Here is an 11,546-nt window from a genome sequence, read left to right on the forward strand (position 1 = left end):
CACGAGTAGATCGTCACTGAATATAATCGGTTCTTCGTGAGAGTCTGCAATTTTGTTTCCTTATATGCCCTATGTCCATTGCTTCAATGTTTCTAGTATATGATAGAGAACTGGCACGATTTGTGATTCCCTGAGTTCAGTTAAGGCTACTTGTCAACATTTTTGAAACGTCATCATCTACAGATTTTTCGTAGGTTTATATATATATATAGATTAACTCGGATAATGATGGCTTGGAACGTGAACTAAATTTTCAATGGCATTTGTTCATACTTCTATCGCGTTTTAAAAAAGAAAAATATATGATTAGAAGACACCTTAAAACTGAATCTTCTTATTATTTCAATCAATTAACATAAGGGAGCTACCATTTGATTTTTAGGGGGGGGTGGGGTGGGGGGGGGGGGGGGGGGGTGACTAGGATGAACAATTTTATCCTGCCTTTTTTTTTATTAGTTTATCCTGACTTTTTTTACATAAATTGTCATCCTGCCTTTTTTTTTGCCAAGCTGCTCATCCTGCCTTTTTTTTACTCAAAACTCCTGTCCTGCCTTTTTTTCAAATTTCATCCTAGCCCCCCCCCCCCATAAAAATCAAATGGTAGTTCCCTAAGAATTAAAAAGAACTATACTAACAATTCATGATGATTGGTTTTGAATTAATACCATTTATATTACTAATAAATAAATATTCAAGATAATTCCAAATACTTAAATACTAGTAACAAAGTGAGAATCTTAATCCAGCTTCTGTATTTATAAAATTGTGTTCCAAATTTAAATAGAACTAGTTTTGATAACTATTTTACAATTGTGTAATATAAGGTGCACACAATAAAATTAACACCAAAAGCGTTCCATGTTTCCACTAATATAACTCACCTGTCAATCAGGGTTTTTTCTTCATTCAAAGTAAAACGACAGAAAATGCTTTTATTATGAATTAACTACATATATTTACCAAATGTTGAATTTTTCGAAATACTAAGGATATTCTACACCAGGAATAGGCTACCTTAGCTGTATTTGGAAAAACCTTTTGGAATTTTGGGTCTTCAATGCTCTTTAAGTTTGTACTTTATTTGGCCTTTTTAACTATTTTTTTTAGAGAGTCACTGGTGAGTCTTTTGTACATGAAACGCGCGTCTCACTCTGCTGGATACTTATCATCAGTTTTTATAAAAATCTCATGTTTATAAAATTTAAACGCAGTTTTGTACTCGTATGAAGCAGAATTCATTCAGAACCTTCTAAAGGACAAAACGAAAAAAACATCTTGCGAAATTCATTAATTTTACTTTCAGATATATTGATGATGTCCTATCACTAAATAACCCATATTTCAGTCAGTACTTGCATTTCATATATCCCAGTGAACTTGAAATTAAGGATACTACTGATACTAGAAGGACTGCTTCATACCTTGATCTTTTCCTCAATATTGACACAGATGGACGACTTCACACTAAAATCTATGACAAACGGGATGATTTCAACTTACCAAATATCAATTTCCCATTTCTCAGCAGTAACATACCCTCTGCTCCGTCGTATGGTGTTTACGTATCTCAATTGATACGTTATGCTCGTGCATGTTCACACCATACGGACTTCATATACAGGAGTGTGCTCCTTACGCAGAAACTGCTCCAACAGAGTTATGAGGAGGAAAGATTAAAAATGACACTCCGTAAATTTTATGGACATCATCACCACGTCTGAGATTGTGGTTTACCATCTACGTCTGTCTGCTAAGTACGTGACTTATTCCCGAATATTTATTAATTTACTGTTTTGCCGAGTGTGAATTTGCATTGCTATACGACGTGTCTCGGTACTATACATCCAACATTCATGTATTTAGTTATGATGTTTCTTTTGTAAATACTGTTGGATATTGTGTTATGTCTTATCGTTTTGTGGTTTGAATTCTGTATTTTCGGTACATTTCACATATGTCTTATTTTTCAGTATAGTCGAGTTGATTTCATTTTCCATGGATAAAATATTGTGTTAGTCCAAATAATTATGACGTCGTCGCAGCATTATTTAAAATAGCCGTTCAAGACCGTCATAATCATGATAATTATTTGGACTAGTATTGTGAATTTTTGGATCTCGTTCCATATAATTGTATGAATTTCAAGATTAAATATACGTCACTAAAATACGTCACTTTTTGTGGCGTTGATCCATTCATGTGACGCGCAGTTTGTAGTGTCATGTGCTGTCGTTAATGGGAGATGTTCGTTGTTATTCTGCGGTTTACATGTTGTAATGTACTATTATATTATTTATTTATGCATTTATCTGTGCTTAGTGTTCTTGCGTTTGTATGTACTGTATTCTTGTGACGTAGCGTTGTCATTTTAGCGATATTTTTTAACATTGCCATATAAGCGGGAGGTTTGGCTAGCCATAAAACCAGGTTCAACCCACCATTTCTTTTCTTAAAATGTCCTGTACCAAGTCAGGAATATGGCAGTTGTTATCAAATAGTCCGTTTCTATGTATGTTGGCGTTTGTTTTTGTTGCAGATCAGTGTTTCTGTTGTTCCGTTGTTTTCCTCTTATAGTTGATGTGTTTGCCAATGAGACAACTATCCACCAAAGTGCAAATGAAGTGGATGCAAGCAATTATAGGCAACCGTAAGGCCTTCAACAATGAGAAATATTCGTTTAGTCGGCTATAAAAGGCCCCAACAATTCAGTTGAGAAAACTAATGGCCTAATTTATAACAAAACAATTAACGAAAAACAAATATGACAGACATGAACCAACGACAACCACTGAACTACAGGCTCCTGACTTGGGCCATACTCATATTTAGGTTATGTAGTTAAAAGTAAAGTCTCAAAATTCAGCCCGTCATCTAACATGGTTGTCAACCTTCCAAATAGAACATACGGTAGAATGCAAGAAATAGTTTATATCTTAACAAATGAGAGAAAACATTACAAGGGAATTAAGTGAGTGCCAAGATTTAACTACTGTTTATTTAAAAAAAAAAAATCGCTAGAAGACTCCTTATATAATTTATTGTCCTAAATTGACGATTTTTACAATTTGTTGAAAATCTTGAAAAATATCATATACAAAAACTTTAAACAGCAAACACTATATTCTAAACAAGATCTTCGATTAAAGTCAGTATGGCTAATCACTTATAGGAGTTAATGCCCTTCAATGATAATTTTTTGCATTTTTTTCTCTTGATCTTGAAAACTATCGACAGTGAAAAGCTTTAAACAGAATAAAAAATCAGCAAGACAAGTTTACTAGTCAGTCAGAGGGCCTTTGAATGAAGATTTTAGCCTATCTTTGTGGTTTTGGGTAAAAATTAACTCATCATAGATACCAGGATTGAAATTTTATATTTACGCCAGACGCGTGTTTCGTCTACAAAAGACTCATCAGTGACGCTCGAATCAAAAAATGTTAAAAAGGCCAAATAAAGTACGAAGTTGAAGAGCATTGAGGACCAAAAATTCCTAAATGTTTTGCCAAATATAGCTAAGGTAATCTATTCCTGAGGTAGAAAAGCCTTAGTATTTCAAAAATTCAAAGTTTTGTAAACAGTTAATTTATAATTATGAACATATCAATTATAACTCAAGTCAACATAGAAGTGCTGACTACAGGGCTGGTGATACCCTCGGGGAATTAAAACTCCACCAGCAGTGGCATCGACACAGTGGTTGTAAATAAACTCATCATAGATACCAGGATTGAAATTTTATATTTACGCCAGACGCGCGTTTCGTCTACAAAAGACTCATCAGTGACGCTCGAATAAAAAAATGTTAAAAAGGCCAAATAAAGTACGAAGTTGAAGAGCATTGAGGACCATAAATTCCAAAAATTTTGCCAAATATAGCTAAAGTAATCAATTCCTGATGTAGAAAAGCCTTAGTATTTCAAAAATTCAAAGTTTTGTAAACAGTTAATTTATAATTATGAACATATCAATGATAACTCAAGTCAACACAGAAGTGCTGACTACTGGGCTGGTGATACCCTCGGGGAATTAAAACACTATTGTATAATATCAAGCTATGTCTGAAATTACTTATATTTTTGTTAGATCAGAACCTTTGTTTGTTAGAACTTGGTTTCCACTATTAGTCAGGCAAAAGTTAAAATTTCACCTTCTGTGTGGCCTTATAATTATAGAGAAGATTTTTTTTAAAAGTTAACGGACTTAATGTAAGACGGGTTCATAGTGATGGCAATACCTTACACTGGCCCTTTGAGCCATGTGAGCACAACAGGTATTTTGCCCACATACGTACAGTAATGTCAATCTTTTCTATGCAAGTTCGCATCCTCGAAAAAATATACCACAGGAAAAACAATCCTCATCTTGCAACACCTCTCCGTAGACAAAAGGAAGAATACTGGATTCGTGAATTTGGACCTGTGACAACATATGGTTGGAATGACAAAGTTAATGGTATAGGTAATTTGTCTAGTCCTTACTGTAGCTTGGGGAATGTGGTGAACATTTTCAACTTTACTCCTCGGCGTAGACGCAGTCATGGTCATCGTCAATATACATCACCTACTCTCCATGATGTCTCTATTAATGACCATCTGCCCTTTATACACAAGCCGTTGGGTATTCATCACATTTGCACGAAGCTTTATTCATTACCCCTTTCAAAACTTCATTCTTTGTACAGCTTATGTTTGGAAACCTCTGTTGGAAACCCCCATTCAAACCAATACAAAATCACTGCTATGATCTCGGATATTGCTAATCACAGACTTTTCAAACCACTTCGCATTGGAAAAGAATGAAAGGAGAAAAGATCCTTTCTAAAACTTCCCTCTGCCAACAAAGGTATCGATGCCATCAACTTGAGCAATATCCTTTACCATAAATCAGTTCACTCGAAAATCTTCCCTATTTTAAAATGAGTCTGTACCTATCATTCTTTATACCTATACCTATGAATACACATGCTACATCAATCTTTAAAAACCCATGTGGTGCAAATCACCTGTCCTCCATGACAAATATGCTGTTGTCCCGCAAAAAAAGCCCCCCAACAACATCGTTTTTGTGTGTAAATTACATTACCTAAATTGCTTGATATATGAATTAGATATTGACATTTTATTTGGATAACTATAGGTCTGTTCTATGTTCCTTTGGAATTTCAACCAAAGATGAAGGACTGGATCTTCCTTCACTGTATTCGATACCTAAATTACATAAGTGTCCTTACAAACAACGTTGTTTTGCTGGATTTTCCAAGTGCTCCACGAAATCTCTTTCTAAAATAAATCAATTTTATCAGCAATCAAAACCGGGCTTCAGAGTTATTGTGAAACTACCTATTCTAGAGGCGGCGTGAATCAAATGTCGATACTAAAAAAATCCAAAGATCTGTTTGATTACATACAATCTAAGACTCTTCATCTTGCAACAGTATTAAAACATTTGACTTTTCTACCCTTTACACAAGTATTTCCCATTCCAAACTAAAAGACAAATTCAAAGAGTTGGTTCTGCTTTGTTTCATAAAAAAATGGCCAACGTAGATACACAAATCGTTACTTAGTGAGGGATAAATCGTACTTTGTAAAATATCCGTCTGATTCAAACAAATAATTCTCGAAAACAGACATTATCAAGATGCTTGATTTCTTGATTTACAAGACGTGTTTTTTTAACAAACAATCGGCATTCCCCTAGGAACCAACTGTGCTCCTCTTCTTGCCGAATTGTTCCTTTATTTACATGAGGCTGACTTTATACAGGCGCTTCTTAGAAAATAATGAAACAAAGCTAGCATTATCCTTTAACTTCAAATTCCGCTATGTAGATGATGTCCTCTCACTAAATAATTCAATGTTTGGTAACTATCTTGAACGCATTTATCCCAACGAAATTAAAATGAAGGATACAACAGATATAGTTAACCCTGCCTTATATCTTGACTTACATCTAGAAATTGAAAAGGAGGGTTGGTTAAGATAAAAACTTTACGACAAAAGATATAAGTTCAGCTCTCCAATAGTGAACTTTTCATTTCTACGTAGCAACATTCCAGAAGGGCCTGCATACGGACTATATATATCCAAGATGACACGATATTCCAGGGTTTGCTTTCCTATCATGATTTCCTTGATAGATGGAGCTGCTCACAAGGAAGCTATGAAACCAAGAGTTCCAAGTCATCCCTTCAAACATGTTACGGACGCTATCACAAGTTGGTTGATCGTTATGGAATACATGTATCTGCTTCAAGATGACGACGGATATGTTCTAATCGTTGTCCTCCTTTTCCCCGAACGTGACCTACCAAATTAGACTTATCACCGGGTTTGTACTTGCATGAGCAACACGAAGAATACCACATGTGGAGCAGGATCTGCTTACCCCTAGTTTTGTTTAAAAGGGGTTCGTGTTGCTCAGTTTTAGTTTTTAGTGTTGTGATTTTTTTATTTTTTGAATGTCTGTGATGATTATACCGGTATCACAGTCTTGTCTATCCTTTCCCATGAAAAATTTGTTTCAATTTCAAAATTTTACATTCGGTCAAGTTTCAGTTTTAGAAAATTTACATAACCTTTGGTTTCTGGATTTTGTGATGTCTTATGGTTAAAGAGGATTCAATTACCAATCCGCTATTGCGTGATGCCTTAACACTTTATATAACTTATCAACATATTTTATAGGAGTAACACGATGGGTGTAACATGTGGCGCATGATCTGCTTACCCTTCCAGAGCACCTGATATCAGTCCCGGGTTTTTGGCGAAGTTTGTGTTGCTCTTTAATTCTATATGTTGGGGTTTGCATACTTTTTTTTGTCGTTTAGTCTTTTTACTTTTTTAACCATTGCCATTTGGGTTGTCAGTTTATTTTCGACTTGTGAGTTTGAATGTCCCTTTGGTATCTTTCGCCTCACTTTTGAATAACAAAAAAAAAATCAGAATAAAATGCTTCGTAGAGCGCAGCCTGATACGACCGCCGAGGTCGCACCCTGAACAGTTGGGGCAAGTTTGGACACAATATTCAAGCTTGAAACTGTCTGAATTTGGATTGTGATCAAATTTTTGACATATATAGGTTTCTGACACAAAATAAATGTGGTCAAAGATCTTAAAAATTTGAAATGGGACATTTAATTTACCTAGAATGGTCTGATATCCGAAATCTAACAACATGGTTAGATTCAGCATAAAAAAAACACCAATAATTTAATTTTAGTTGAAATCAAACAAAGTTTAATTTAAGACCTTTCAAACCTTAATATGAACTATTTGAAAACAGGGCCCAAAATAAAAATCTAAATGCACAATAAGATTCAGCAAATCATACAGCCGCAATAATTCAGTTTTTGATGAAATCAAACAAAGTTTTATTTTGGACCCTTTTGACCTCAATGTAGACCAATTCAAAAATGGGGCCCAATATCCAAAAAAATTATACAAGGTTAGAACCCCCAAAAATTAAAGACTTAATTAATCCCATCAATATTGGTTAAAACATTTGTATTTGTTTTCAATTGAAGATTTCTTGCTATAGTGCAATACTGTGCAATTGAAGATTTCTGGCTATTGTGCAATACTGTGCTATTGCCCAATACTGTGCAATTGAAGATTTCTTGCTATTGCACAATACTGTGCAATTGAAGATTTCTTGCTATTGTGCAATACTGTGCTATTACCGAATACTGTGCAATTGGAAGATTTCTTGCTATTGCGCAATACTGTGCAATTGAAGATTTTTTGCTATTGCGCAACACTGCAATTGAAGATTTCTTGCTATTGCGCAATACTGTGCAATTTAAGATTTCTTGCTATTGCGCAATACTGTAATATTGCACAATACTGTGCTATTGCGCAATACTGTGCAATTGAAGATTTCTTGCTTTTGCCTAATACTGTGCTATTGTACAATACTGTGCTATTGCACAATACTGTGCAATTGAAGATTTCTTGCTATTGCGCAATACTGTGCAATTGAAGATTTCAAAAATTTGAAATTTCAAAAATTTTGAAGAAAAAAAATGAACTCACCCCCTAAAAAAATTGGAAAAAAAAAATCCCCCAAACTTTTTGAACCCTCCACCCCCCTTTATGGAGTAATTACCCCCCAAACTCAATCCCAGCCTTCCCTTCATGGTATGGAACCTTGTAGTACAATTTTAGAGAGATCCATACACTTAAACACAAGTCATTGTCTGGAAACTAGAAAAATGCTTGTTTTTGGCCCCTTTTTTTACCCTAATTCCTAAATGTTTGGAGCAATTACCCCAAACTCAATCCCAGCCTTCCCTTTGTGATATGGAACCTTGTGGTACAATTTCAGAGAGATCCATACACTTACACACAAATTATTGTCCGTAAACTACAAAAATGCTTGTTTTTGGCCCCTAATTCCTAAACTGTTAGTACCATCACCCTCAAAAATCAATCCCAACCTTCCTTTTATGGTATTGAACCTTCTGGTAAAAATTCATAGAGATCCATTTACTTAAACTAAAGTTATTGTCCGGAAACCAGATGCGTCTTCGGACGACGACGACATCATAACATTATATGACGCAAAAATTTTTGCGGTCATATAAAAACCAGACTCACACAGTTTCTCTTCAACAGCAATACTCTTGCTGCATTATATCAATTTCGGATGCACCAAAATTTAAAAAGTGACATTCTAATTATTATAAAAAAAAAAAAACAGGAGTGCACACGCTGAAATGTCTCGCCGATTTTACTTATAATTGAATTCATTTTGAAAGTCTGTTATATGAAAAGTTTTACTACATGTATCACATAATCTCAACATTATCAATGTTCTATCAAAATGAGGTCACGGTCAGCTGAACCATGCCCGATAGACATGTGCACTTAAATCATTCCATACACCAAATATAGTGGTCCTTTAGCTAATAGTACTTGAGGAACAGATCAAACCCCAAAATCAATCTTAACATCAACCAATAAAGATTGAAAATGTGGTCAATGTCATATGAACCCTGCTAGACATACATTTACATCTTACAATCATTCCATACACCTAATATAATTAACCTATTGCTTATAGTATCTGATAAACAGACAAATTACGAAAACTTATCATTGACCAATATAATGAAAATAAGGTCAAGGTGATATGAACCCTGACAGACAGACACGTTTACCAAACACTAAATATAATTGACCTAATTCTTATAATATCTGAGAAAGTGAACAAAACACAAAAAATGAACATTGTCCAATGAACTATGAAAATGTGGTAAAGGTCAGATGAAACCGGCCAGAAGGACAATCATTAAATACCAAATATAGTGGCCCTATTGATTATTGTATCTGAGAAATAGATCAAACCACAAAAATTAAACATTGTCCAATGAACCTTGAAATTGAAGTCAAGGTCAAATGAAACCTGACAGTCGGATATGTACTCCAACAATTATTCCACACATCAACTATATTTCACCTAATGCTTATGAGATACAGACTTGATCACTGATCCATGAATTGAGGTCGACATCAGGTGAATCCTACCTGACGACATCCTTGTCTCAATTGGTGTAAAAAAATTTGCAGTCAGAAAATAATTCATAAGTGCCCTTAGTCTCTAGATTGAATTAAAAGAAAATAACTACTTTCTTATATTTTTAATATGACAAGTAATGTAACAATTGATTACAACAACAATAAATTATTGTTCAGATATTACAAATTCATACAACATACAAAGCTTCAGTACAGGAAGAAATAGTATTTTAAGTACCATTCAAGGAAAGTTTCTTTGCTCTTCATGTCTGACAGATAAAATAAACATTATTTCAGTCTTTTATTTTATTTTATTTTCCATTATCATTTCTTCTTCAAATTCTGGTGCACTTTTCTAAATATTGATTTTCCTTAATAGGATATTCTTGTATAAAATGTACTGTAAATAAGTGAAATAATTCAGGAATGCAGAAAAAATATCATTAATGAAATTCATTATTTTAATATAAATTTTGTGAATAAGTTATGACAGACTATCATTTTCCAGACCAGTGATCCTTCTGGCTTGAGTCAATATATATCCCAGGTTAAGGTCCTCTTCTGTCCTTGATGTTCAAATTCAAAGCCTTTTCTTTTTTTTTTAAATTGTAACCCCTGAAAATTTATTAGTTCCCATTTTGTTTTATTGTTGATGAAATGATTTCCTTTTATCTATTCTGTGTCACAGGTGGAGGTATTGAGGGTCGAGTTATATAATGAAGGTATTTAGTATTAGACAGCAAATAACAATTCTTGACAATTAACCGATGATTAACAAGATAGTTTTTGGCACATGCCTGGATTGTTAAATTGAAATATGACAACAGAAGTAGTCAGTTAATCATCTGCTCATTGCTATTAGCATTGATGATGTTTAAAAAATAGGAACTGATCATCAAAGAGGTATGAAACAGAGTTCCATTTTGGTTATTTTATCATTTCTTTATTGTACTTTTTAAAACTATGTTGATATAATTGAATGCAGAGATATTTAAGAATGTTTTTAAAATTTATTTGTACAATCTTTACACATATAAAATACATTATATTGAAAATGATTTTAGACATATATACCTCTTTAAATGCTATAAATGCAATTTTATATCAAATTTATATAGAAGTTTATAACATTCATCTGGGCATCACCTAGATCTTATTAAAATTTCATAGTTATAGAAAAATTTAAATAAAGATAAAAAAAAGTGTTATACTAATGCTTAGGTGGTTGTCTCATTGATTATGCACCGACAAGAATTAAATATATATAAGAAAATTCATGAAGAGGACAAGATTGTGAAAACTTCTTAACCACAAATACCTTTATGCACATTTTGACTTTTGCTACAAATTGTATGTTGTTCACTTAATAATCTTGTTATTACTTTTATAAAACTTTCACCTATAAAATGAATAAATATTTGTAAATCTATTTTATTTTAATTTTTTAAATAGGTCTAAAAATGCAGGATTGGAAAGATATAGAATCCTTGTAATTTTCAATATAACAAATGTAAAGGTTCTACGTTTATCTTGTTTAAGAGAATATTTTATAATAATGTACATTGGTCCTGATCTAATCTTAAGATTACAATAAAATGCTTCGCTGGGGCGCAGCTTGATACGACCGCAGAGGTCGAACCCTGAACAGTTGGGGCAAGTATGGACACAACATTCAAGCTTGATACAGCTCTGAATTTGGATTGTTATTAAATATTTGACACAGCATAGGTTTCTGACACAGAAAGAATGTGGTCTAAGAACTTGAATTTTTTTAATTTACCTATTATGGTCCAATGTCCAAAATCAAAATACATGGTTAGATTCAGCATATCAAAGAACCCCATATATTCAATTTTTGTTAAAATCAAACAAAGTTTAATTTTGGACCCCAACTTGTACCAACTTGAAAACTGGGCCCATAATCAAAAATCTAAACACATGTTTAGATTCAGCATATCAAAGAACCCCAAGAATTCAATTTTTGCTAAAATCAAACTAAGTTTAATTTTGGACCCTTTGGACCTTAAT

This window comes from Mytilus californianus, unplaced genomic scaffold (genome assembly GCF_021869535.1).
Source record: "Mytilus californianus isolate M0D057914Y unplaced genomic scaffold, xbMytCali1.0.p SCAF_3, whole genome shotgun sequence".
Classification (NCBI taxonomy): domain Eukaryota; kingdom Metazoa; phylum Mollusca; class Bivalvia; order Mytilida; family Mytilidae; genus Mytilus; species Mytilus californianus.